This window comes from Xiphophorus hellerii, chromosome 21 (genome assembly GCF_003331165.1).
Source record: "Xiphophorus hellerii strain 12219 chromosome 21, Xiphophorus_hellerii-4.1, whole genome shotgun sequence".
Taxonomy (NCBI): Eukaryota; Metazoa; Chordata; class Actinopteri; order Cyprinodontiformes; family Poeciliidae; genus Xiphophorus; species Xiphophorus hellerii.
Window position 1 is genome coordinate 22,930,012 of NC_045692.1, and position 25,591 is coordinate 22,955,602.

Sequence of the window (25,591 nt, forward strand, 5' to 3'; positions counted from 1 at the left end):
TCAAGGTGCTTCAGAGCGAAATCATGCGCCAGGATAACTGACGCTCTCCCAGATTCACTTCCATGTATTTCTGAAAAATTTTTGAGCTCTGCATGCACCATTTTTGTCTCATCACTGCAATTACTGTGAGTGAGCTACAAATATGAATTGCGGTACTATGGGAGACGACAAATAGCCCTCTCATATGCTTCAAACGGTTTTCCAATACGTCTCTCGGTTCCTGAACGGCAAGGAGTTGTTCGGACTGCTTTTTCCATATAAACCAATGGGGTGTCTCACAAAGATAGAAATCTTTTTCCACCTCTCTGTGTCACACACACATGACAGTTAGCAGAGGATTGATAACCATAGCAATGGAACACAGGAGGGGATTGGCTGCTGGTTAGGACTACAAATACGCATCACTGTAGTTCTAATCAATACTCAGTTAAAACAGAGGGCTGAGCTGCCATTTAGAGCTATTGGCTGTTTTGGCCAGTAAATAACGGATTTAACCCAAACACTGTTAGACATTTTAATTAGTGTGGTCATTTAATATGAAGCTTATGTATTTTTTCAAAATAAAAGCCTCAATATCCCCCTCAGGTTAATGCACCGTCGTAGCCGGTGCAATAATATTAGCATGCATTATATTTTTCTCTCAGGTTAGGGAACTGCCTTGCGCAGCAAGGCAGTTCATTAGCATTAGCCTTTCTATTAGCTATTTTCTTACTTATTAGCCATGTTTAATATACTGAGTGGAGTAAGTCAATGACAGACAACATTCTAATGATATGCCACTGCTTCAAACAGTTACAATTCTGTCTCTCCCTCTCTGTCTCACTCACATGACAGCTGAGCTGCTCTTTAGAACTACAATGACTGAAGGTTAGAACTACAACATGGCGGACACTGAGTGCCTACAAAAGAGGTCTGAGCTGAGTGTCAGAACTACAAACATGGTGGAACTGTCAGTTACTACAGAGGACTGAGCTGGCCTTTAGAACTACTTGTGTTTTGGACTTTGTATAGCTGCTTTTATCCAACCATTGTTACACATGGAATTAGTGTGCCAATTTAAAATTAAGCTTAATAAAAATTTCAAAATAAAAGCCTTGAATATTTTTACATAATGTAGTTGCTCTTTTTGGCTTTATTTGACTTTTTCATCCAAAGCACTGTTACACATGATATTAGTTTAGCTCTTTGAAATGAAGCATACTGAAAATTTCAAAATTAAAGCCTTGAATATTTTTACATCAGATAATTGCTCTTTTTGGCTTTATGTGACTTTTTTATCCAAAGCAGTGTTACACATGGGATTAGTGTGGCAATTTAAAATTAAGCTTAACAAAAATTTCAAAATAAAAGCCTTGACAATTTTTACATCAGATAATTGCTCTTTTGAGCATTATATAACTGATTTAACCCAGCAATTGTTACACATGGGAATAGTTTGGCACTTTGTAATGAAGCTTAACAAAAATTTCAAAATAAAAGCCTTGAGAAATTTTACATTACGTAATTGCTCTTGAGCATTATATAACTGATTTAACCCAATGACTATTAGACATGGGATTAGTTTGGACCTTTGAAATTAAGCTTAACAAAAATTTCAAAATAAAAGCCTCAACATGCCCCTGAGGTTAGTGCACCGCCGCAGGCTGTGCAATAATATTATTCTGCATTATCTTTTTCTCTCAGGCTAGGGAACTGCCTTGCGCAGCAAGGCAGTTCATTAGCATTAGCATTTTAGCTTTAATAAGCTATTAGCTATTTATTTTACTTTTTAGCCATGTTTAGTCTACTGAATGGAGTAAGTACATTATAGAAAACATCCTAGTGATGTCCCACATGCTACTGACAGCAATCACGCTAACATTAGCATTTTTGCTAATTTTAGCTGATACACTTAGTTTATCATACTGAATGGTGCAAGTCCATGTTAGTAAACATTCTTGTCAATCTCCACATGCTATTGATTACATTGCAGCTTTCTTTAGCATTGATGCTAATTTGTAGCATCAGAACGCTGGGTCCAAACCGACGGGCACACTTTGGCAGGCCCCGGTTAAATTTCTTCAGGAATTTTCTAGTTTATTTATTTATATCTTTATAGCTTTATTTTTCTTCCATCACCGTTAATGCGGCTCGTACCGCTGCGTGCACCCCCACAAAAGTGGTATCAAAACGTGCGGCTCGATGCCGAGAAGGGAGCTATTATTTTTATAAGGAATCGGACTTACGATGGCGACGTAAAAAGTGAAAAACGAACCAAATTTCCAACTGCCGAAACGCAGAGCCTAACTGACACCAACTGCCGCTTTTTTAGAGTGAGAAATGAAGAGAATTTTTGACCCCAAAACAATTTTGAAATCGCCATCACACCCACAAATATCGCCCGATTGGTATCAAACTCGGTCATGACATTGATACGCATGCCTGCTCCGGTAAAATGTTTTCGAAATTTCTCTAGGGCTTACGGTTTTCTGTCAAGGTGCTTCAGAGCGAAATCATGCGCCAGGATAACTGACGCTCTCCCAGATTCACTTCCATGTATTTCTGAAAAATTTCTGAGCTCTGCATGCACCATTTTTGTCTCATCACTGCAATTACTGTGAGTGAGCTACAAATATGAATCGCGGTACTATGGGAGAAGACAAATAGCCCTCTCATATGCTTCAAACGGTTTTCCAATACGTCTCTCGGTTCCTGAACGGCAAGGAGTTGTTCAGACTGCTTTTTCCATATAAACCAATGGGGTGTCTCACAAAGATAGAAATCTTTTTCCACCTCTCTGTGTCACACACACATGACAGTTAGCAGAGGATTGATAACCATAGCAATGGAACACAGGAGGGGATTGGCTGCTGGTTAGGACTACAAATACGCATCACTGTAGTTCTAATCAATACTCAGTTAAAACAGAGGGCTGAGCTGCCATTTAGAGCTACAGGCTGTTATGGCAAGTAAATTACGGATTTAACCCAAACACTGTTAGACATTTTAATTAGTGTGATCATTTAATATGAAGCTTATGTATTTTTTCAAAATAAAAGCCTCAATATCCCCCTCAGGTTAATGCACCGCCATAGGCGGTGCAATAATATTAGCATGCATTATATTTTTCTCTCAGGTTAGGGAACTGCCTTGCGCAGCAAGGCAGTTCATTAGCATTAGCCTTTTACCTTAAATAAGCTATTAGCTATTTTCTTACTTATTAGCCATGTTTAATATACTGAGTGGAGTAAGTCAATTACAGACAACATTCTAATGATATGCCACTGCTTCAAACAGTTACAATTCTGTCTCTCCGTCTCTGTCTCACTCACATGACAGCTGAACTGCTCTTTAGAACTACAATGACTGAAGGTTAGAACTACAACATGGCGGACACTGAGTGCCTACAAAAGAGGTCTGAGCTGAATGTCAGAACTACAACATGGTGGAACTGTCAGTTACTACAGAGGAGGACTGAGCTGGCCTTTAGAACTACTTGTGTTTTGGGCATTATATAACTGATTTTATCCAACCATTGTTACACATGGGATTAGTGTGGCAATTTAAAATGAAGCTTAATAAAAATTTCAAAATAAAAGCCTTGAATATTTTTACATCATGTAGTTCCCCAATTTTGGCTTTATTTGACTTTTTCATCCAAAGCACTGTTACACATGATATTAGTTTAGCTCTTTGAAATGAAGCATACTGAAAATTTCAAAATAAAAGCCTTGAATATTTTTACATCAGATAATTGCTCTTTTTGGCTTTATGTGACTTTTTTATCCAAAGCACTGTTACACATGGGATTAGTGTGGCAATTTAAAATTAAGCTTAACAAAAATTTCAAAATAAAAGCCTTGACAATTTTTACATCAGATAATTGCTCTTTTGAGCATTATATAACTGATTTAACCCAGCAATTGTTACACATGGGATTAGTTTGGCACTTTGAAATGAAGCTTAACCAAAATTTCAAAATAAAAGCCTTGAGAAATCTTACATTAGGTAATTGCTCTTTTGAGCAATAAATAACTGATTTAACCCAATGGCTATTACACATGGGATTAGTTTGGCCTTTTGAAATGAAGCATAAAGAAAATTTCAAAATAAAAGCCCTTCATATTTTTACATCAACTACTTGTCTTCTGAGCATTATATAACTGATTTAACCCAATGACTATTATACATGGGATTAGTTTGGCCCTTTGAAATGACGTTTAATAAACATTTCAAAATAAAAGCCTTGACAATTTTTACATCAGATAATTACTCTTTTGAGCATTATATAACTGATTCAACCCAATCACTGTTATACATGGGATTAGTTTGCACCTTGGAAATGAAGCTTAACAAAAATTTCAAAATAAAAGCCTCAACATGCCCCTGAGGTCAGTGCACCGCCGCAGGCGGTGCAATAATATTATTCTGCAATGTCTTTTTCTCTCAGGTTAGGGAACTGCCTTGCGCAGCAAGGCAGTTCATTAGCATTAGCATTTTAGCTTTAATAAGCTATTAGCTATTTATTTTACTTTTTAGCCATGTTTAGTATACTGAATGGAGTACGTCCATTATAGAAAACATCCTAGTGATGTCCCACATGCTACTGACAGCAATCACGCTAACATTAGCATTTTTGCTAATTTTAGCTGATACACTTACTTTATCATACTGAATGGTGCAAGTCCATGTTAGTAAACATTCTTGTCAATCTCCACATGCTATTGATTACGTTGCAGCGTTCTTTAGCATCGATGCTAATTTGTAGCATCAGAACGCTGGGTCCAAACCGACGGGCACACTTTGGCAGGCCCCGGTTAAATTTCTTCAGGAATTTTCTAGTTTATATCTTTATAGCTTTATTTTTCTTCCATCACCGTTAATGCGGCTCGTACCGCTGCGTGCACCCCCACAAAAGTGGTATCAAAACGTGCGGCTCGATGCCGAGAAGGGAGCTATTATTTTTATAAGGAATCGGACTTACGATGGCGACGTAAAAAGTGAAAAACGAACCAAATTTCCAACTGCCGAAACGCAGAGCCTAACTGACACCAACTGCCGCTTTTTTAGAGTGAGAAATGAAGAGAATTTTTGACCCCAAAACAATTTTGAAATCGCCATCACACCCACAAATATCGCCCGATTGGTATCAAACTCGGTCATGACATTGATACGCATGCCTGCTCCGGTAAAATGTTTTCGAAATTTCTCTAGGGCTTACGGTTTTCTGTCAAGGTGCTTCAGAGCGAAATCATGCGCCAGGATAACTGACGCTCTCCCAGATTCACTTCCATGTATTTCTGAAAAATTTCTGAGCTCTGCATGCACCATTTTTGTCTCATCACTGCAATTACTGTGAGTGAGCTACAAATATGAATCGCGGTACTATGGGAGAAGACAAATAGCCCTCTCATATGCTTCAAACGGTTTTCCAATACGTCTCTCGGTTCCTGAACGGCAAGGAGTTGTTCAGACTGCTTTTTCCATATAAACCAATGGGGTGTCTCACAAAGATAGAAATCTTTTTCCACCTCTCTGTGTCACACACACATGACAGTTAGCAGAGGATTGATAACCATAGCAATGGAACACAGGAGGGGATTGGCTGCTGGTTAGGACTACAAATACGCATCACTGTAGTTCTAATCAATACTCAGTTAAAACAGAGGGCTGAGCTGCCATTTAGAGCTACAGGCTGTTATGGCAAGTAAATTACGGATTTAACCCAAACACTGTTAGACATTTTAATTAGTGTGATCATTTAATATGAAGCTTATGTATTTTTTCAAAATAAAAGCCTCAATATCCCCCTCAGGTTAATGCACCGCCATAGGCGGTGCAATAATATTAGCATGCATTATATTTTTCTCTCAGGTTAGGGAACTGCCTTGCGCAGCAAGGCAGTTCATTAGCATTAGCCTTTTACCTTAAATAAGCTATTAGCTATTTTCTTACTTATTAGCCATGTTTAATATACTGAGTGGAGTAAGTCAATTACAGACAACATTCTAATGATATGCCACTGCTTCAAACAGTTACAATTCTGTCTCTCCGTCTCTGTCTCACTCACATGACAGCTGAACTGCTCTTTAGAACTACAATGACTGAAGGTTAGAACTACAACATGGCGGACACTGAGTGCCTACAAAAGAGGTCTGAGCTGAATGTCAGAACTACAACATGGTGGAACTGTCAGTTACTACAGAGGAGGACTGAGCTGGCCTTTAGAACTACTTGTGTTTTGGGCATTATATAACTGATTTTATCCAACCATTGTTACACATGGGATTAGTGTGGCAATTTAAAATGAAGCTTAATAAAAATTTCAAAATAAAAGCCTTGAATATTTTTACATCATGTAGTTCCCCAATTTTGGCTTTATTTGACTTTTTCATCCAAAGCACTGTTACACATGATATTAGTTTAGCTCTTTGAAATGAAGCATACTGAAAATTTCAAAATAAAAGCCTTGAATATTTTTACATCAGATAATTGCTCTTTTTGGCTTTATGTGACTTTTTTATCCAAAGCACTGTTACACATGGGATTAGTGTGGCAATTTAAAATTAAGCTTAACAAAAATTTCAAAATAAAAGCCTTGACAATTTTTACATCAGATAATTGCTCTTTTGAGCATTATATAACTGATTTAACCCAGCAATTGTTACACATGGGATTAGTTTGGCACTTTGAAATGAAGCTTAACCAAAATTTCAAAATAAAAGCCTTGAGAAATCTTACATTAGGTAATTGCTCTTTTGAGCAATAAATAACTGATTTAACCCAATGGCTATTACACATGGGATTAGTTTGGCCTTTTGAAATGAAGCATAAAGAAAATTTCAAAATAAAAGCCCTTCATATTTTTACATCAACTACTTGTCTTCTGAGCATTATATAACTGATTTAACCCAATGACTATTATACATGGGATTAGTTTGGCCCTTTGAAATGACGTTTAATAAACATTTCAAAATAAAAGCCTTGACAATTTTTACATCAGATAATTACTCTTTTGAGCATTATATAACTGATTCAACCCAATCACTGTTATACATGGGATTAGTTTGCACCTTGGAAATGAAGCTTAACAAAAATTTCAAAATAAAAGCCTCAACATGCCCCTGAGGTCAGTGCACCGCCGCAGGCGGTGCAATAATATTATTCTGCAATGTCTTTTTCTCTCAGGTTAGGGAACTGCCTTGCGCAGCAAGGCAGTTCATTAGCATTAGCATTTTAGCTTTAATAAGCTATTAGCTATTTATTTTACTTTTTAGCCATGTTTAGTATACTGAATGGAGTACGTCCATTATAGAAAACATCCTAGTGATGTCCCACATGCTACTGACAGCAATCACGCTAACATTAGCATTTTTGCTAATTTTAGCTGATACACTTACTTTATCATACTGAATGGTGCAAGTCCATGTTAGTAAACATTCTTGTCAATCTCCACATGCTATTGATTACGTTGCAGCGTTCTTTAGCATCGATGCTAATTTGTAGCATCAGAACGCTGGGTCCAAACCGACGGGCACACTTTGGCAGGCCCCGGTTAAATTTCTTCAGGAATTTTCTAGTTGGGGCCTGCCCATAGCAATGCATAAGGAGAGCAGTACTGACTTGCGAAGCAAGTCAGTACTGCCTCCATGCATTGCATGGCAGGCACCTATTATTCTACACCCGATAGAATGTCTCTTTATTGGGGCCTGCCATGCAAAGCAATGGCAGGAACCTATTACTCTACACCCAACAAAGTGTCTCTTTATAATTCTTTATTTTTCTTCCGTAACCGTTAATGCGGCTCATACCGCTGGGTGCACACCTACAAATGAGGTATCAAAACGTGCAGAAAATTCACGCCATTGGAGCTATTACTTCTGGTGGGATTTGGGCTTAACGTGGCGACATAATTCGCAAAAAACTACGAAAAAAACCCCATTATAACTCAATGGGAAAAATCCTAGAAATACCCTATTTTTGAGGATTTGCTGTGTCGTCACAAATTCACCTAGAAATGCCATTCAAATTTCATTTTGTAGATACGTCTGTGATCTCTTCGAAAGTGAAGACGGCTCGTCGATACCAGTTACGGTTTGTCCACAATTTGCCTCTAAGCGACCCAAAGTTTCTCATTTTTCCTAAAGTTAGAGTGCGTCTCTGGCTGCTTAGAGTGAGAGATGAAGACAACTTTTTCAGCCCAAATCATTTTTGAAATCGCCATCACGCCCACAAATATCGCACGATTAGTATCAAAATCGGTCCTGACATTGATACGCCTGTCTGCTCCGGTAAAATGTTTTCGAAATTTATCTAGACCGTACGGTTTTCTGTCACGGTGCTTCAGAGCAAAGTCATGCGACAGGATTTTCTGAGGCTCTCAGGCTCTTTCACTAACACTTCACACCTTGGTGTGAAACTTATTTAACATAGCAACGGAACTCAAGAGGCTATTGGCTGCTGATTTGGACTACAAATACGCATCATTGTAGTTCTATCTATAGTGAAACCCTCAGTTGAAACAGATCAGGACTTAACTGGCCTTTATAACTACTTGCTGCTATGGGCTGTATATAACTGATTTAACTCAGTAACTGTTACACATGGGATTAGTTTTGAACTTTAAAATGAAGCTTAACAAAAATTTCACAATAAAAGCCTTGAATATTTTTACATCATGTAATTGCTCTTTTTGGCTTTATTTGACTTTTTCATCCAAAGCACTGTTACACATGGTATTAGTTTGGCCCTTTGAAATGAAGCTTAACAAAAATTTCAAAATAAAAGCCTTGAATATTTTTACATCAGAAAATTGCTCTTTTGAGCTTTATATAACTGATTTAACCCAGCAATTGTTACACATGGGATTAGTGTGGCAATTTAAAATTAAGCTTGATGAAAATTTCAAAATAAAAGCCTTGAATATTTTTACATCAGGTAATTGCTGTTTTTGGCTTTATTTGACTTTTTCATCCAAAGCACTGTTACACATGGTATTAGTTTGGCCCTTTGAAATGAAGCATACTGAAAATTTCAAAATAAAAGCCTTGAATATTTTTACATGACGTAATTGCTCTTTTTGGCTTTATTTGACTTTTTCATCCAAAGCACTGTTACACATGGTATTAGTTTGGCCCTTTGAAATGAAGCATACTGAAAATTTCAAAATAAAAGCCTTGAATATTTTTACATCATGTAATTGCTCTTTTTGGCTTTATTTGACTTTTTCATCCAAAGCACTGTTACACATGGTATTAGTTTGGCCCTTTGAAATGAAGCATACTGAAAATTTCAAAATAAAAGCCTTGAATATTTTTACATCAGAAAATTGCTCTTTTGAGCTTTATATAACTGATTTAACCCAGCAATTGTTACACATGGGATTAGTGTGGCAATTTAAAATTAAGCTTGATGAAAATTTCAAAATAAAAGCCTTGAATATTTTTACATCAGGTAATTGTTGTTTTTGATTTTATTTGACTTTTTCATCCAAAGCACTGTTACACATGGTATTAGTTTGGCCCTTTGAAATGAAGCATACTGAAAATTTCAAAATAAAAGCCTTGAATATTTTTACATCAACTACTTGCGTTTTCAGCATTATATAACTGATTTAACCCAATGACTATTACACATGGGATTAAAATAGACTGTTTTGCATGAGCAGCAGATAGATCCTCTATTGCACATGTGTCAAACTCAAGGCCCGCGGGCCACATGTGGCCCGCTACGTCATTTTATGTGGCCCTCTCCCCCCTACCACCGTTTTACAGCCCCATTGATTGACTTAAAATAGGTTTTGAGCACGAATGGACTACAAACTACATATCCCATAATGCCTTCCGATTCTTACCAACCAACATTACGGCTTCTCGCCACTAGAGTGCAGCAGAGTCACCTCAAGCTGATTATTAATTGTTTTGAGCACGAATGGACTACAAACTACATATCCCATAATGCCTTCCGATTCTTACCAACCAACATTATGGCTTCTCGCCACTAGAGTGCAGCAGAGTCACCTCAAGCTGATTATTAATTTTCCCAGCGAATAAAACTGAAACATCGACAAGCTAAGAAGCTAAAGAGCGAAGTTCCGTGATGTTTCAATCGAGGACTTTTACTTTTACCGTCTACTGCCCCCTGATTTGATGCCGCAGCTTCGACTCCACGCAGCTCGTGTTTTGTCCACGTTTGGAAGCACCTATCTGTGCGAAGAGATGTTTTCAATAATGACTTTAAACAAGACCAAGCACAGATCGCGCATTACTGATGAAAACCTACACGCCGTTTTGCGGATTGCCACAGAATAGAACTAAAACCAGACATCGACGAACTGACCAGGGGGAAACGGTGCCTGACATCCGGCCAGAAAACATTGGTAAGCACAAACAAACTACATTTAAATAGAATGAATGTAAAACCAAAACTCAGTATACTGGAATATGCATATAGTTTATTGATTTTGCTTGTGTTTTGTTTATTTACAGAACACAACACAATGAGGATGTGTGTGAGTTGGTGACAGGGTGAAGAGGGATCAGCGTTGTGTTCAAGGACAGGCAACGTCACCTCATTGTTTTGTTCTTATGTGAAATGCATGTTCGTTGTGTAATAAATAACGAAAAAGTTTTGTGAATGAAGTTGAGAGTTAATATCAAAACTTGTTTTTTATTATTTGTCTGCTTATCTTCAAAGCAGACAAAGAATAATTTTCCCAGCGAATAAAACTGAAACATCGACAAGCTAACAAGCTAAAGAGCAAAGTTTAGCTGAGCAGTTTAAAAATACTGAGCATATTTTTAAACTGCTCAGTTTAAAAATACTGTAATTTTTAAACTGAGCAGTAATTTTACATCCATGCAAACTCAAATGTAATATTTAAAACTTGAATACATAAAATCAGTTATTTAACAATATGAGGTGTTGTTTAAAAATAAAAAAGATAGCAATTTCTTTTTATTGCAGAGACATTAGATTCTTAAATTTATGGTATTCTTTAAATGTTGTAATTTTGGTTCATTGTAAACTTTACCTGTAAAAAGTTTGTAGAAATCTTTAACATAAGGTCAATATATATTTTTAAACTGTGATATGTTTTGTGTGTGTGCATTATTGAAAATTTATATTTGTGACAATCATTAGGTAAATGCTAATGAACTGCCTTCCTGCAGTTTATGAGCATTGAACTGTTACTAAACAGTTCAATGCAAGGTTCATTAGCGTTAGCATTTTAGCTGCAATAAGCTATTAGCTATTTATTTTACTTTTTAGCAATGTTTAGTATACTGAATGGAGTAAATCAATTACAGAAAATATCCTAGTGATTTCCCACATACTGATGAAAGCAATGACGCTAACATTAGCGTTTCTGCTGATTTTAGCTGATATACTTACTTTATAATACTGAATGGTGCACGTCCGCCTCCCTTAACGTTCTTGCGATTCTCCGCGTGCCACTGATTACGTTGCGGCGTTCTTTAGCGTCGACGCCGATTTGTGGCGTGACGACGCCGGGCCCATGCCCGACGGGCGCGCCTCGGCAGGCCCCGGCTAAATTTCTTCCGAAATTTTCTAGTTTAGATGTATAATTTAATTTCTTTGCACAGGTGACTCCTTGTACTTCATTGCTTGGATTGTCCTCTAATGCACCCAGTATTTGGGGCCTGCCATGCAAAGCAATGGCAGGAACCTATTACTATTGTCGGAGAAAGTGTTTCTTTCTTCTTCTTTATTTTTCTTCCGTAACCGTTAATGCGGCTCATACCGCTTGGTGCACACCTACAAATGAGGTATCAAAACGTGCAGAAAATTCACGCCATTCCAGCTATTACTTCTGGTGGGATTTGGGCTTAACGTGGCAACATAATTCGCAAAAAACTACGAAAAAAACCCCATTATAAGTCAATGGGAAAAATCCTAGAAATACCCTATTTTTGAGGATTTTCTGTGTCGTCACAAATTCACCTAGAAATGCCATTCAAATTTCATTTTGTAGATACGTCTGTGATCTCTTCGAAAGTGAAGACGGCTCGTCGATACCAGTTACGGTTTGTCCACAATTTGCCTCTAAGCGACCCAAAGTTTCTCATTTTTCCTAAAGTTAGAGTGCGTCTCTGGCTGCTTAGAGTGAGAGATGAAGACAACTTTTTCAGCCCAAATCATTTTTGAAATCGCCATCACGCCCACAAATATCGCACGATTGGTATCAAAATCGGTCCTGACATTGATACGCCTGTCTGCTCCGGTAAAATGTTTTCGAAATTTATCTAGACCGTACGGTTTTCTGTCACGGTGCTTCAGAGCAAAGTCATGCGACAGGATTTTCTGAGGCTGTCTGAGGCTCTCTCCCATGTATTTGAATAGAATTTCAGATCTGGGCACAACATTTCTTTCTCTCATCGCTGTAAATGCTCTGACTGAGGTACAGATATGAATCTCGGGACTGTCGCAGAAGACACATAGGCCTCTGATACGCTTTAAACGCTTTTCGAATATGTATTACGGTTCCCGAACAGGAAGGATTTGTTTCCAATGCTTTTTTTCAGTAAAACGTGTTGGCTCAAAAACACAATTGTGTGTTTGAGCATGTATGACTCACAGCTCACACCTGCTGAGACCATTATTTACCATGGCAACGGAACTCAAGAGGCTATTGGCTGGTGGTCAGGACTACAAATACGCATCGCTGTAGTTCTATCTATAGTGGAATACTCAGTTGAAACAGAGGTTGACTGAACTGGCCTTTAGAACTAATTGCTGCTATGGGCTGTATATAACTGATTTAACTCAGTAACTGTTACACATGGGATTAGTTTTGAACTTTAAAATTAAGCATATTGAAAATTTCACAATAAAAGCCCTGAATATTTTTACATGATGTAATTGCTCTTTTTGGCTTTATTTGACTTTTTCATCCAAAGCACTGTTACACGTGGTATTAGTTCAGAACTTTAAAATTAAGCATACTGAAAATTTCAAAATAAAAGCCTTGAATATTTTTACATCAGGTAATTGCTCTTTTTGGCTTTATTTGACTTTTTCATCCAAAGCACTGTTACACATGTGATTAGTTCGGAACTTTAAAATGGAGCATAATAATAATTTCAAAATAAAAGCCTTGAATATTTTTACATCATGTTATTGCTCTTTTTAGCTTTATTTGACTTTTTCATCCAAAGCACTGTTACAGGTGGTATTAGTTCGGAACTTTGAAATGAAGCATACTGAAAATTTCAAAATAAAAGCCTTGAATATTTTTACATGACGTAATTGCTCTTTTTGGCTTTATTTGACTTTTTCATCCAAAGCACTGTTACACATGGTATTAGTTTGGCCCTTTCAAATGAAGCATACTGAAAATTTCAAAATAAAAGCCTTGAATATTTTTACATGACGTAATTGCTCTTTTTGGCTTTATTTGACTTTTTCATCCAAAGCACTCTTACACGTGGTATTAGTTCAGAACTTTAAAATGAAGCATACTGAAAATTTCAAAATAAAAGCCTTGAATATTTTTACATCAGCTACTTGTGTTTTGAGCATTATATAACTATTTTAACCCAAGGACTATTACGCATGGGATTAGTTTGGCCCTTTGAAATTAAGTTTAACAAAACTTCCAAAATAAAAGCCTTGAGAAAATTTTAAATCATACTGAATGGTGCGCGTCCGCCTTACTTAACGTTCTTGCGATTCTCCGCATGCCACTGATTACGTTGCGGCGTTCTTTAGCGTCGATGCCGATTTGTAGCGTGACAACGCCGGGCCCAGAGCCACGGGCGCGCCTTGGCAGGCCCCGGCTAAATTTCTTCCGAAATTTTCTAGTTGGGGCCTGCCATGCAAAGCAATGGCAGGAACCTATTACTCTACACCCAACAAGCGTCTCTTTATTATAATTCTTTATTTTTCTTCCGTCACCGTTAATGCGGCTCATACCGCTGGGTGCACACCTACAAATGAGGTATCAAAACGTGCAGAAAATTCACGCCATTGGAGCTATTATTTTTGGTGGGATTTGGGGTTAACGTGGCGACATAATTCGCAAAAAACTACGAAAAAAACCCCATTATAAGTCAATGGGAAAAATCCTGGAAATACCCTATTTTTGAGGATTTTCTGTGTCGTCACAAATTCACCTAGAAATGCCATTCAAATTTCATTTTGTAGATACGTCTGTGATCTCTTCGAAAGTGAAGACGGCTCGTCGATACCAGTTACGGTTTGTCCACAATTTGCCTCTAAGCGACCCAAAGTTTCTCATTTTTCCGAAAATTACAGTGCTTCTCTCGCTGATTAGAGTGAGAGATGAAGACAACTTTTTCAACCCAAATCATTTTTGAAATCGCCATCACGCCCACAAATATCGCACGATTAGTATCAAAATCGGTCCTGACATTGATACGCCTGTCTGCTCCGGTAAAATGTTTTCGAAATTTATCTAGACCGTACGGTTTTCTGTCACGGTGCTTCAGAGCAAAGTCATGCGACAGGATTTTCTGAGGCTGTCTGAGGCTCTCTCCCATGTATTTGAATAGAATTTCAGATCTGGGCACAACATTTCTTTCTCTCATCACTGTAAATGTTCTGAGTGAGGTACAGATATGAATCTCGGGACTATCGCAGAAGACACATAGGCCTGTCATACGCTCCAAACGCTTTTCGAATATGTATTACGGTTCCCGAACAGGAAGGATTTGTTTCCAATGCTTCTTTTCAGTAAAATGTGTTTGCTCAAACACACAATTGTGTGTTTGACAGCTCAGAGCTCAGAGCTCACACCCTGCTGAGACCATTATTTGCCATAGCAACGGATCTCAAGAGGCTATTGGCTGCTGGTTTGGACTACAGATACGCATCATTGTAGTTCTATCTATAGTGGAACCCTCAGTTGAAACAGATCAGGACTGAACTGGCCTTTAGAACTATTTGCTGCTATGGGCTGTATATAACTGATTTAACTCAGGAACTGTTACACATGGTATTAGTTTGGAACTTTAAAATTAAGCATAATAATAATTTCAAAATAAAAGCCTTGAATATTTTTACATCAGGTAATTGCTGTTTTTGGCTTTATTTGACTTTTTCATCCAAAGCACTGTTACACATGGTATTAGTTTGGCCCTTTGAAATGAAGCTTAACAAAAATTTCAAAATAAAAGCTTTGAATATTTTTACATCATGTAATTGCTCTTTTTGGCTTTATATGACTTTTTCATCCAAAGCACTGTTACACATGGGATTAGTTCGGAACTTTAAAATGGAGCATAATAATAATTTCAAAATAAAAGCCTTGAATATTTTTACATCAGGTAATTGCGCTTTTTGGCTTTATGTGACTTTTTTATCCAAAGCACTGTTACACAATGGAATAGTTTGGCCCTCTGAAATGAAGCATACTGAAAATTTCAAAATAAAAGCCTTGAATATTTTTACGTCATGTAATTGCTCTTTTTGGCCGTATATGACTTTTTCATCCAAAGCACTGTTACACATGGGATTTGTTAGGAACTTTAAAATGGAGCATAATAATAATTTCAAAATAAAAGCCTTGAATATTTTTACGTCATGTAATTGCTCTTTTTGGCCGTATATGACTTTTTCATCCAAAGCACTGTTACACATGGGATTAGTTCGGAACTTTAAAATGGAGCATAATAATAATTTCAAAATAAAAGCCTTGCATATTTTTACATCAGGTAATTGCGCTTTTTGGCTTTATGTGACTTTTTTATCCAAAGCACTGTTACACATGGGATTCGTTCAGAACTTTAAAATGGAGCATACTGAAAATTTCAAAATAAAAGCCTTGAGAATTCTTACATGAGATTATTGCTGTTTTGAGCACTATATAACTGATTTTATCCAATGACTGTTATTCATGGGATTAGGTTGGCCCTTTGAAATGAAGTTTAACAAAACTTCCAAAATAAAAGCCTTGACAAAAATTTTAAATCGTACCGAATGGTGCACGTCCGCCTTGCTTAACGTTCTTGCGGTTCTCCGCGTGCCATTGATTATGTTGCGGCGTCCTTTAGCGTCGACGCCGATTTGTGGCGTGACGACGCCGGGCCCGAGCCCGACGGGCGCGCCTTGGCAGGCCCCGGCTAAATTTCTTCCGAAATTTTCTAGTTCTTCTTTATTTTTCTTCCGTAACCGTTAATGCGGCTCATACCGCTTGGTGCACACCTACAAATGAGGTATCAAAACCTGCAGAAAATTCACGCCATTGGAGCTATTATTTTTGGTGGGATTTGGGCTTAACGTGGCGACATAATTCGCAAAAAACTACGAAAAAAACCCCATTATAAGTCAATGGGAAAAATCCTAGAAATACCCTATTTTTGAGGATTTTCTGTGTCGTCACAAATTCACCTAGAAATGCCATTCAAATGTCATTTTGTAGATACGTCTGTGATCTCTTCGAAAGTGAAGACGGCTCGTCGATACCAGTTACGGTTTGTCCACAATTTGCCTCTAAGCGACCCAAAGTTTCTCATTTTTCCTAAAGTTAGAGTGCGTCTCTGGCTGCTTAGAGTGAGAGATGAAGACAACTTTTTCAGCCCAAATCATTTTTGAAATCGCCATCACGCCCACAAATATCGCACGATTTGTATCAAAATCGGTCCTGACATTGATACGCCTGTCTGCTCCGGTAAAATGTTTTCGAAATTTATCTAGACCGTACGGTTTTCTGTCACGGTGCTTCAGAGCAAAGTCATGCGACAGGATTTTCTGAGGCTGTCTGAGGCTCTCTCCCATGTATTTGAATAGAATTTCAGATCTGGGCACAACATTTCTTTCTCTCATCACTGTAAATGCTCTGAGTGAGGTACAGATATGAATCTCGGGACTATCGCAGAAGACACATAGGCCTCTCATACGCTCCAAACGCTTTTCGAATATGTATTACGGTTCCCGGACAGGAAGGATTTGTTTCCAATGCTTTTTTTCAGTAAAACGTGTTTGCTCAAACACACAATTGTGTGTTTGAGAGCTCACAGCTCAGAGCTCACACCCTGCTGAGACCATTATTTACCATAGCAACGGAACTCAAGAGGCTATTGGCTGCTGATTAGGACTACAGATACGCATCATTGTAGTTCTATCTATAGTGGACCGCTCAGTTGAAACAGATCAGGACTGAACTGGCCTTTAGAACTATTTGCTGCTATGGGCTGTATATAACTGATTTAACTCAGGAACTGTTACACATGGGATTAGTTTGGAATTTAAAATTAAGCATAATAATAATTTCAAAATAAAAGCCTTGAATATTTTTACATCAGGTAATTGCCGTTTTTGGCTTTATTTGACTTTTTCATCCAAAGCACTGTTACACATGGTATTAGTTTGGCCCTTTGAAATGAAGCTTAACAAAAATTTCAAAATAAAAGCTTTGAATATTTTTACATCATGTAATTGCTCTTTTTGGCTTTATTTGACTTTTTCATCCAAAGCACTGTTACACATGGGATTAGTTCGGAACTTTAAAATGAAGCTTAACAAAAATTTCAAAATAAAAGCTTTGAATATTTTTACATCATGTAATTGCTCTTTTTGGCTTTATTTGACTTTTTCATCCAAAGCACTGTTACACATGGGATTAGTTCGGAACTTTAAAATGGAGCATAAGAATAATTTCAAAATAAAAGCCTTGAATATTTTTACATCAGGTAATTGCGCTTTTTGGCTTTATGTGACTTTTTTAACCAAAGCACTGTTACACAATGGAATAGTTTGGCCCTCTGAAATGAAGCATACTGAAAATTTCAAAATAAAAGCCTTGAATATTTTTACGTCATGTAATTGCTCTTTTTGGCCGTATATGACTTTTTCATCCAAAGCACTGTTACACATGGGATTAGTTCGGAACTTTAAAATGGAGCATAATAATAATTTCAAAATAAAAGCCTTGAATATTTTTACATCATGTAATTGCTCTTTTTGGCTTTATTTGACTTTTTCATCCAAAGCACTGTTACACATGGTATTAGTTTGGCCCTTTGAAATGAAGCTTAACAAAAATTTCAAAATAAAAGCCTTGAATATTTTTACATCATGTAATTGCTCTTTTTGGCTTTATTTGACTTTTTCATCCAAAGCACTCTTACACGTGGTATTAGTTCGGAACTTTAAAATGAAGCATACTGAAAATTTCAAAATAAAAGCCTTGAATATTTTTACATCAGCTACTTGTGTTTTGAGCATTATATAACTATTTTAACCCAAGGACTATTACGCATGGGATTAGTTTGGCCCTTTGAAATGAAGTTTAACAAAACTTCCAAAATAAAAGCCTTGACAACATTTTAAATCGTACCGAATGGTGCACGTCCGCCTCGCTTAACGTTCTTGCGGTTCTACGCGTGCCACTGATTACGTTGCGGCGTCCTTTGGCGTCGACGCCAATTTGTGGCGTGACGACGCCGGGCCCAAGCCCGACGGGCGCGCCTTGGCAGGCCCCGGCTAAATTTCTTCAGAAATTTTGTTTTTGGGGCCTGCCATGCAAAGCAATGGCAGGAACCTATTACTCTACACCCAACAAAGTGTCTCTTTAATATTATTATAATTCTTTATTTTTCTTCCGTAACCGTTAATGCGGCTCATACCGCTGGGTGCACACCTACAAATGAGGTATCAAAACGTGCAGAAAATTCACGCCATTGGAGCTATTACTTCTGGTGGGATTTGGGCTTAACGTGGCGACATAATTCGCAAAAAACTACGAAAAAAACCCCATTATAACTCAATGGGAAAAATCCTAGAAATACCCTATTTTTGAGGATTTGCTGTGTCGTCACAAATTCACCTAGAAATGCCATTCAAATTTCATTTTGTAGATACGTCTGTGATCTCTTCGAAAGTGAAGACGGCTCGTCGATACCAGTTACGGTTTGTCCACAATTTGCCTCTAAGCGACCCAAAGTTTCTCATTTTTCCTAAAGTTAGAGGGCTTCTCTCGCTGATTAGAGTGAGAGATCAAGACAACTTTTTCAACCCAAATCATTTTTGAAATCGCCATCACGGCCACAAATATCGCACGATTAGTATCAAAATCGGTCCTGACATTGATACGCCTGTCTGCTCCGGTAAAATGTTTTCGAAATTTATCTAGACCGTACGGTTTTCTGTCACGGTGCTTCAGAGCAAAGTCATGCGACAGGATTTTCTGAGGCTCTCAGGCTGTCTCACTGACACTTCACACCTTGGTGTGAAACTTATTTAACATAGCAACGGATCTCAAGAGGCTATTGGCTGCTGATTTGGACTACAAATACGCATCATTGTAGTTCTATCTATCCTCAGTTGAAACAGATCAGGACTTAACTGGCCTTTATAACTACTTGCTGCTATGGGCTGTATATAACTGATTTAACTCAGTAACTGTTACACATGGGATTAGTTTGGCCCTTTGAAATGAAGCTTAACAAAAATTTCAAAATAAAAGCCTTGAATATTTTTACATCAGAAAATTGCTCTTTTGAGCTGTATATAACTGATTTAACCCAGCAATTGTTACACATGGGATTAGTGTGGCAATTTAAAATTAAGCTTGATGAAAATTTCAAAATAAAAGCCTTGAATATTTTTACATCAGGTCATTGCTCTTTTTGGCTTTATTTGACTTTTTCATCCAAAGCACTGTTACACATGGTATTAGTTTGGCCCTTTGAAATGAAGCATACTGAAAATTTCAAAATAAAAGCCTTGAATATTTTTACATGACGTAATTGCTCTTTTTGGCTTTATTTGACTTTTTCATCCAAAGCACTGTTACACATGGTATTAGTTTGGCCCTTTGAAATGAAGCATACTGAAAATTTCAAAATAAAAGCCTTGAATATTTTTACATGACGTAATTGCTCTTTTTGGCTTTATTTGACTTTTTCATCCAAAGCACTGTTACACATGGTATTAGTTTGGCCCTTTGAAATGAAGCATACTGAAAATTTCAAAATAAAAGCCTTGAATATTTTTACATGACGTAATTGCTCTTTTTGGCTTTATTTGACTTTTTCATCCAAAGCACTGTTACACATGGTATTAGTTTGGCCCTTTGAAATGAAGCATACTGAAAATTTCAAAATAAAAGCCTTGAATATTTTTACATGACGTAACTGCTCTTTTTGGCTTTATTTGACGTTTTCATCCAAAGCACTGATAAACATAGGATTAGTTTGGCGCTTTGAAATGAAGCTTAACAAACATTTCAAAATAAAAGCCTTGCATATTTTTACATCGGGTAATTGCGCTTTTTGGCCGTATATGACTTTTTCATCCAAAGCACTCTTACACGTGGTATTAGTTTGGCCCTTTGAAATGAAGCTTAACAAAAATTTCAAAATAAAAGCCTTGAATATTTTACATGACGTAATTGCTCTTTTTGGCTTTATTTGACTTTTTCATCCAAAGCACTCTTACACGTGGTATTAGTTTGGCCCTTTGAAATGAAGCTTAACAAAAATTTCAAAATAAAAGCCTTGAATATTTTTACATCAGGTAATTGCTGTTTTTGGCTTTATGTGACTTTTTCATCCAAAGCAATGTTACACATGGGATTAGTTCGGAACTTTAAAATGGAGCATAATAATAATTTCAAAATAAAAGCCTTGAATATTTTACATGACGTAATTGCTCTTATTGGCCGTATATGACTTTTTCATCCAAAGCAATGTTACACATGGGATTAGTTCGGAACTTTAAAATGGAGCATAATAATAATTTCAAAATAAAAGCCTTGAATATTTTTACATCAGGTAATTGCTCTTTTTGGCTTTATTTGACTTTTTCATCCAAAGCACTGTTACACATGGTATTAGTTTGGCCCTTTGAAATGAAGCATACTGAAAATTTCAAAATAAAAGCCTTGAATATTTTTACATCAGCTACTTGTGTTTTGAGCATTATATAACTATTTTAACCCAAGGACTATTACGCATGGGATTAGTTTGGCCCTTTGAAATGAAGTTTAACAAAACTTCCAAAATTAATGCCTTGACAACATTTTAAATCGTACTGAATGGTGCACGTCCGTCTTGCTTAATGTTCTTGGGGTTCTCCGCGTGCCATTGGTTACGTTGCGGCGTTCTTTAGCGTCGATGCCGATTTGTAGCGTGACGACGCCGGGCCCGAACCCCACGGCCGCGCCTTGGCAGGCCCCGGCTAAATTTCTTCCGAAATTTTCTAGTTCTAGTTATTATAGTTCTTTATTTTTCTTCCGTAACCGTTAATGCGGCTCATACCGCTGGGTGCACACCTACAAATGAGGTATCAAAACGTGCAGAAAATTCACGCCATTGTTGCTATTACTTTTGGTGGGATTTGGGCTTAACGTGGTGACATAATTTGCAAAAAACTACGAAAAAAACCCCATTATAAGTCAATGGGAAAAATCCTGGAAATACCCTATTTTTGAGGATTTTCTGTGTCGTCACTAATTCACGTAGAAATGCCATTCAAATTTCATTTTGTAGATACGTCTGTGATCTCTTCGAAAGTGAAGACGGCTCGTCGATAACAGTTACGGTTTGTCCACAATTTGCCTCTAAGCGACCCAAAGTTTCTCATTTTTCCTAAAGTTAGAGTGCTTCTCTCGCTGATTAGATTGAGAGATCAAGACAACTTTTTCAACCCAAATCATTTTTGAAATCGCCATCACGCCCACAAATATCGCACGATTAGTATCAAAATCGGTCCTGACATTGATACGCCTGTCTGCTCCGGTAAAATGTTTTCGAAATTTATCTAGATCGTACGGTTTTCTGTCACGGTGCTTCAGAGCAAAGTCATGCGACAGGATTTTCTGAGGCTGTCTGAGGCTCTCTCCCATGTATTTGAATAGAATTTCAGATCTGGGCACAACATTTCTTTCTCTCATCGCTGTAAATGTTCTGAGTGAGGTACAGATATGAATCTCGGGACTATCGCAGAAGACACATTGACCTGTCATACGCTTCAAACGCTTTTCGAATATGTATTACGGTTCCCGACCAGGAAGGATTTGTTTCCAATGCTTTTTGTCAGTAAAACGTGTTTGCTCAAACACACAATTGTGTGTTTGACAGCTCAGAGCTCAGAGCTCACACCTGCTGAGACCATTATTTGCCATAGCAACGGATCTCAAGAGGCTATTGGCTGCTGGTTTGGACTACAAATACGCATCGCTGTAGTTCTATCTATCCTCAGTTGAAACAGATCAGGACTGAGAACTGGCCTTTACAACTACCTGCTGCTATGGGCTGTATATAACTGATTTAACTCAGTAACTGTTACACATGGGATTAGTTTGGAACTTTACAATTAAGCATACTGAAAATTTCACAATAAAAGCCTTGAATATTTTTACATCATGTAATTGCTCTTTTTGGCTTTATTTGACTTTTTCATCCAAAGCACTGTTACACATGGTATTAGTTTGGCCCTTTGAAATGAAGCATACTGAAAATTTCAAAATAAAAGCCTTGAATATTTTTACATCATGTAATTGCTCTTTTTGGCTTTATTTGACTTTTTCATGCAAAGCACTGTTACACATGGGATTCGTTCGGAACTTTGAAATTAAGCATACTGAAAATTTCAAAATAAAAGCCTTGAATATTTTTACATCATGTAATTGCTCTTTTTGGCTTTATTTGACTTTTTCATCCAAAGCACTGTTACACATGGTATTAGTTTGGCCCTTTGAAATGAAGCTTAACAAAAATTTCAAAATAAAAGCCTTGAATATTTTTACATCAACTACTTGCGTTTTCAGCATTATATAACTGATTTAACCCAATGACCATTACACATGGGATTAAAATAGACTGTTTTGCATGAGCAGCAGATAGATCCTCTATTGCACATGTGTCAAACTCAAGGCCCGCGGGCCACATGTGGCCGGCTACGTCATTTTATGTGGCCCTCTCCCCCCTACCACCGTTTTACAGCCCCATTGATTGACTTAAAATAGGTTTTGAGCACGAATTGACTACAAACTACATCTCCCATAATGCCTTCAGATTCTTACCAACCAACATTACGGCTTCTCGCCACTAGAGTGCAGCAGAGTCACCTCAAGCTGATTATTAATTTTCCCAGCGAATAAAACTGAAACATCGACAAGCTAACAAGCTAAAGAGCGAAGTCCCGTGATGTTTCAATCGAGGACTTTTACCGTCTACTGCCCCCTGATTTGATGCCACAGCTTCGACTCCATGCAGCTCGTGTTTTGTCCACGTTTGGAAGCACCTATCTGTGCGAACAGATGTTTTCAATAATGACTTTAAACAAGACCAAGCACAGATCGCGCATTACTGACGAAAACCTACACGCCGTTTTGCGGATTGCCACAGAATAGAACTAAAACCAGACATCGACGAACTGACCAGGGGAAAACGGTGCCTGACATCCGGCCAGAAAACATTGGTAAGCACAAACAAACTACATTTAAATAGAATGGATGTAAAACCAAAACTCAGTATACTGGAATATGCATATAGTTTATTGATTTTGCTTGTGTTTTGTTTATTTACAGAACACAACACAATGAGGATGTGTGTGAGTTGGTGACAGGGTGAAGAGGGATCAGCGTTGTGTTCAAGGACAGGCAACGTCACCTCATTGTTTTGTTCTTATGTGAAATGCATGTTCGTTGTGTAATAAATAACGAAAAAGTTTTGTGAATGAAGTTGAGAGTTTATATCAAAACTTGTTTTTTATTATTTGTCTGCTTATCTTCAAAGCAGACAAAGAATAATTTTCCCAGCGAATAAAACTGAAACATCGACAAGCTAACGAGCTAAAGAGCGAAGTTTAGCTGAGCAGTTTAAAAATACTGAGCATATTTTTAAACTGCTCAGTTTAAAGATACTGTAATTTTTAAACTGAGCAGTAATTTTACATCCATGCAAACTCAAATGTAATATTTAAAACTTGAATACATAAAATCAGTTATTTAACAATATGAGGTGTTGTTTAAAAATAAAAAAGATAGCAATTTCTTTTTATTGCAGAGACATTAGATTCTTAAATTTATGGTATTCTTTAAATGTTGTAATTTTGGTTCATTGTAAACTTTACCTGTAAAACGTTTGTAGAAATCTTTAACATAAGGTCAATATATATTTTTAAACTGTAATATGTTGTGTGTGTGCGTTATTGAAAATTTATATTTGTGACAATCATTAGGTAAATGCTAATGAACTGCCTTCCTGCAGTTTATGAGCATTGAACTGTTACTAAACAGTTCAATGCAAGGTTCATTAGCGTTAGCATTTTAGCTTCAATAAGCTATTAGCTATTTATTTTACTTTTTTGCAATGTTTAGTATACTGAATGGAGTAAATCAATTATAGAAAATATCCTAGTGATTTCCCACATACTGATGAAAGCAATGACGCTAACATTAGCATTTCTGCTGATTTTAGCTGATATACTTACTTTATAATACTGAATGGTGCACGTCCGCCTCACTTAACGTTCTTGCGATTCTCCGCGTGCCACTGATTACGTTGCGGCGTTCTTTAGCATCGATGCCGATTTGTAGCGTGACGACGCCGGGCCCAGAGCCACGGGCGCGCCTTGGCAGGCCCCAGCTAAATTTCTTCCGAAATTTTCTAGTTCTTTATTTTTCTTCCGTCACCGTTAATGCGGCTCATACCGCTGGGTGCACACCTACAAATGAGGTATCAAAACGTGCAGAAAATTCACGCCATTGGAGCTATTATTTTTGGTGGGATTTGGGGTTAACGTGGCGACATAATTCGCAAAAAACTACGAAAAAAACCCCATTATAAGTCAATGGAAAAAATCCTGGAAATACCCTATTTTTGAGGATTTTCTGTGTCGTCACAAATTCACCTAGAAATGCCATTCAAATTTCATTTTGTAGATACGTCTGTGATCTCTTCGAAAGTGAAGACGGCTCGTCGATACCAGTTACGGTTTGTCCACAATTTGCCTCTAAGCGACCCAAAGTTTCTCATTTTTCCGAAAATTACAGTGCTTCTCTCGCTGATTAGAGTGAGAGATGAAGACAACTTTTTCAACCCAAATCATTTTTGAAATCGCCATCACGCCCACAAATATCGCACGATTAGTATCAAAATCGGTCCTGACATTGATACGCCTGTCTGCTCCGGTAAAATGTTTTCGAAATTTATCTAGACCGTACGGTTTTCTGTCACGGTGCTTCAGAGCAAAGTCATGCGACAGGATTTTCTGAGGCTGTCTGAGGCTCTCTCCCATGTATTTGAATAGAATTTCAGATCTGGGCACAACATTTCTTTCTCTCATCGCTGTAAATGTTCTGAGTGAGGTACAGATATGAATCTCGGGACTATCGCAGAAGACACATTGACCTCTCATACGCTCCAAACGCTTTTCGAATATGTATTACGGTTCCCGAACAAGAAGGATTTGTTTCCAATGCTTTTTTGTCAGTAAAACGTGTTTGCTCAAACACACAATTGTGTGTTTGAGAGCTCAGAGCTCAGAGCTCACACCCTGCTGAGACCATTATTTGCCATAGCAACGGATCTCAAGAGGCTATTGGCTGCTGGTTTGGACTACGAATACGCATCGCTGTAGTTCTATCTATCCTCAGTTGAAACAGATCAGGACTGAACTGGCC

At 37.5% G+C, this 25,591-nt stretch overlaps 1 protein-coding gene and 1 long non-coding RNA gene across 5 annotated transcripts in view; both read right to left on the bottom strand.

Annotated features, from left to right (window-relative positions):
* The window catches only part of drosha (drosha ribonuclease III), a 533,117-nt gene that overhangs the window by 348,198 nt on the left and 159,328 nt on the right, over positions 1 to 25,591 (bottom strand). The gene's annotated exons all lie outside the window — the stretch shown is intronic.
* LOC116711480 (uncharacterized) overlaps positions 1 to 25,591 on the bottom strand; it is a 58,006-nt gene that overhangs the window by 7,256 nt on the left and 25,159 nt on the right. The gene's annotated exons all lie outside the window — the stretch shown is intronic.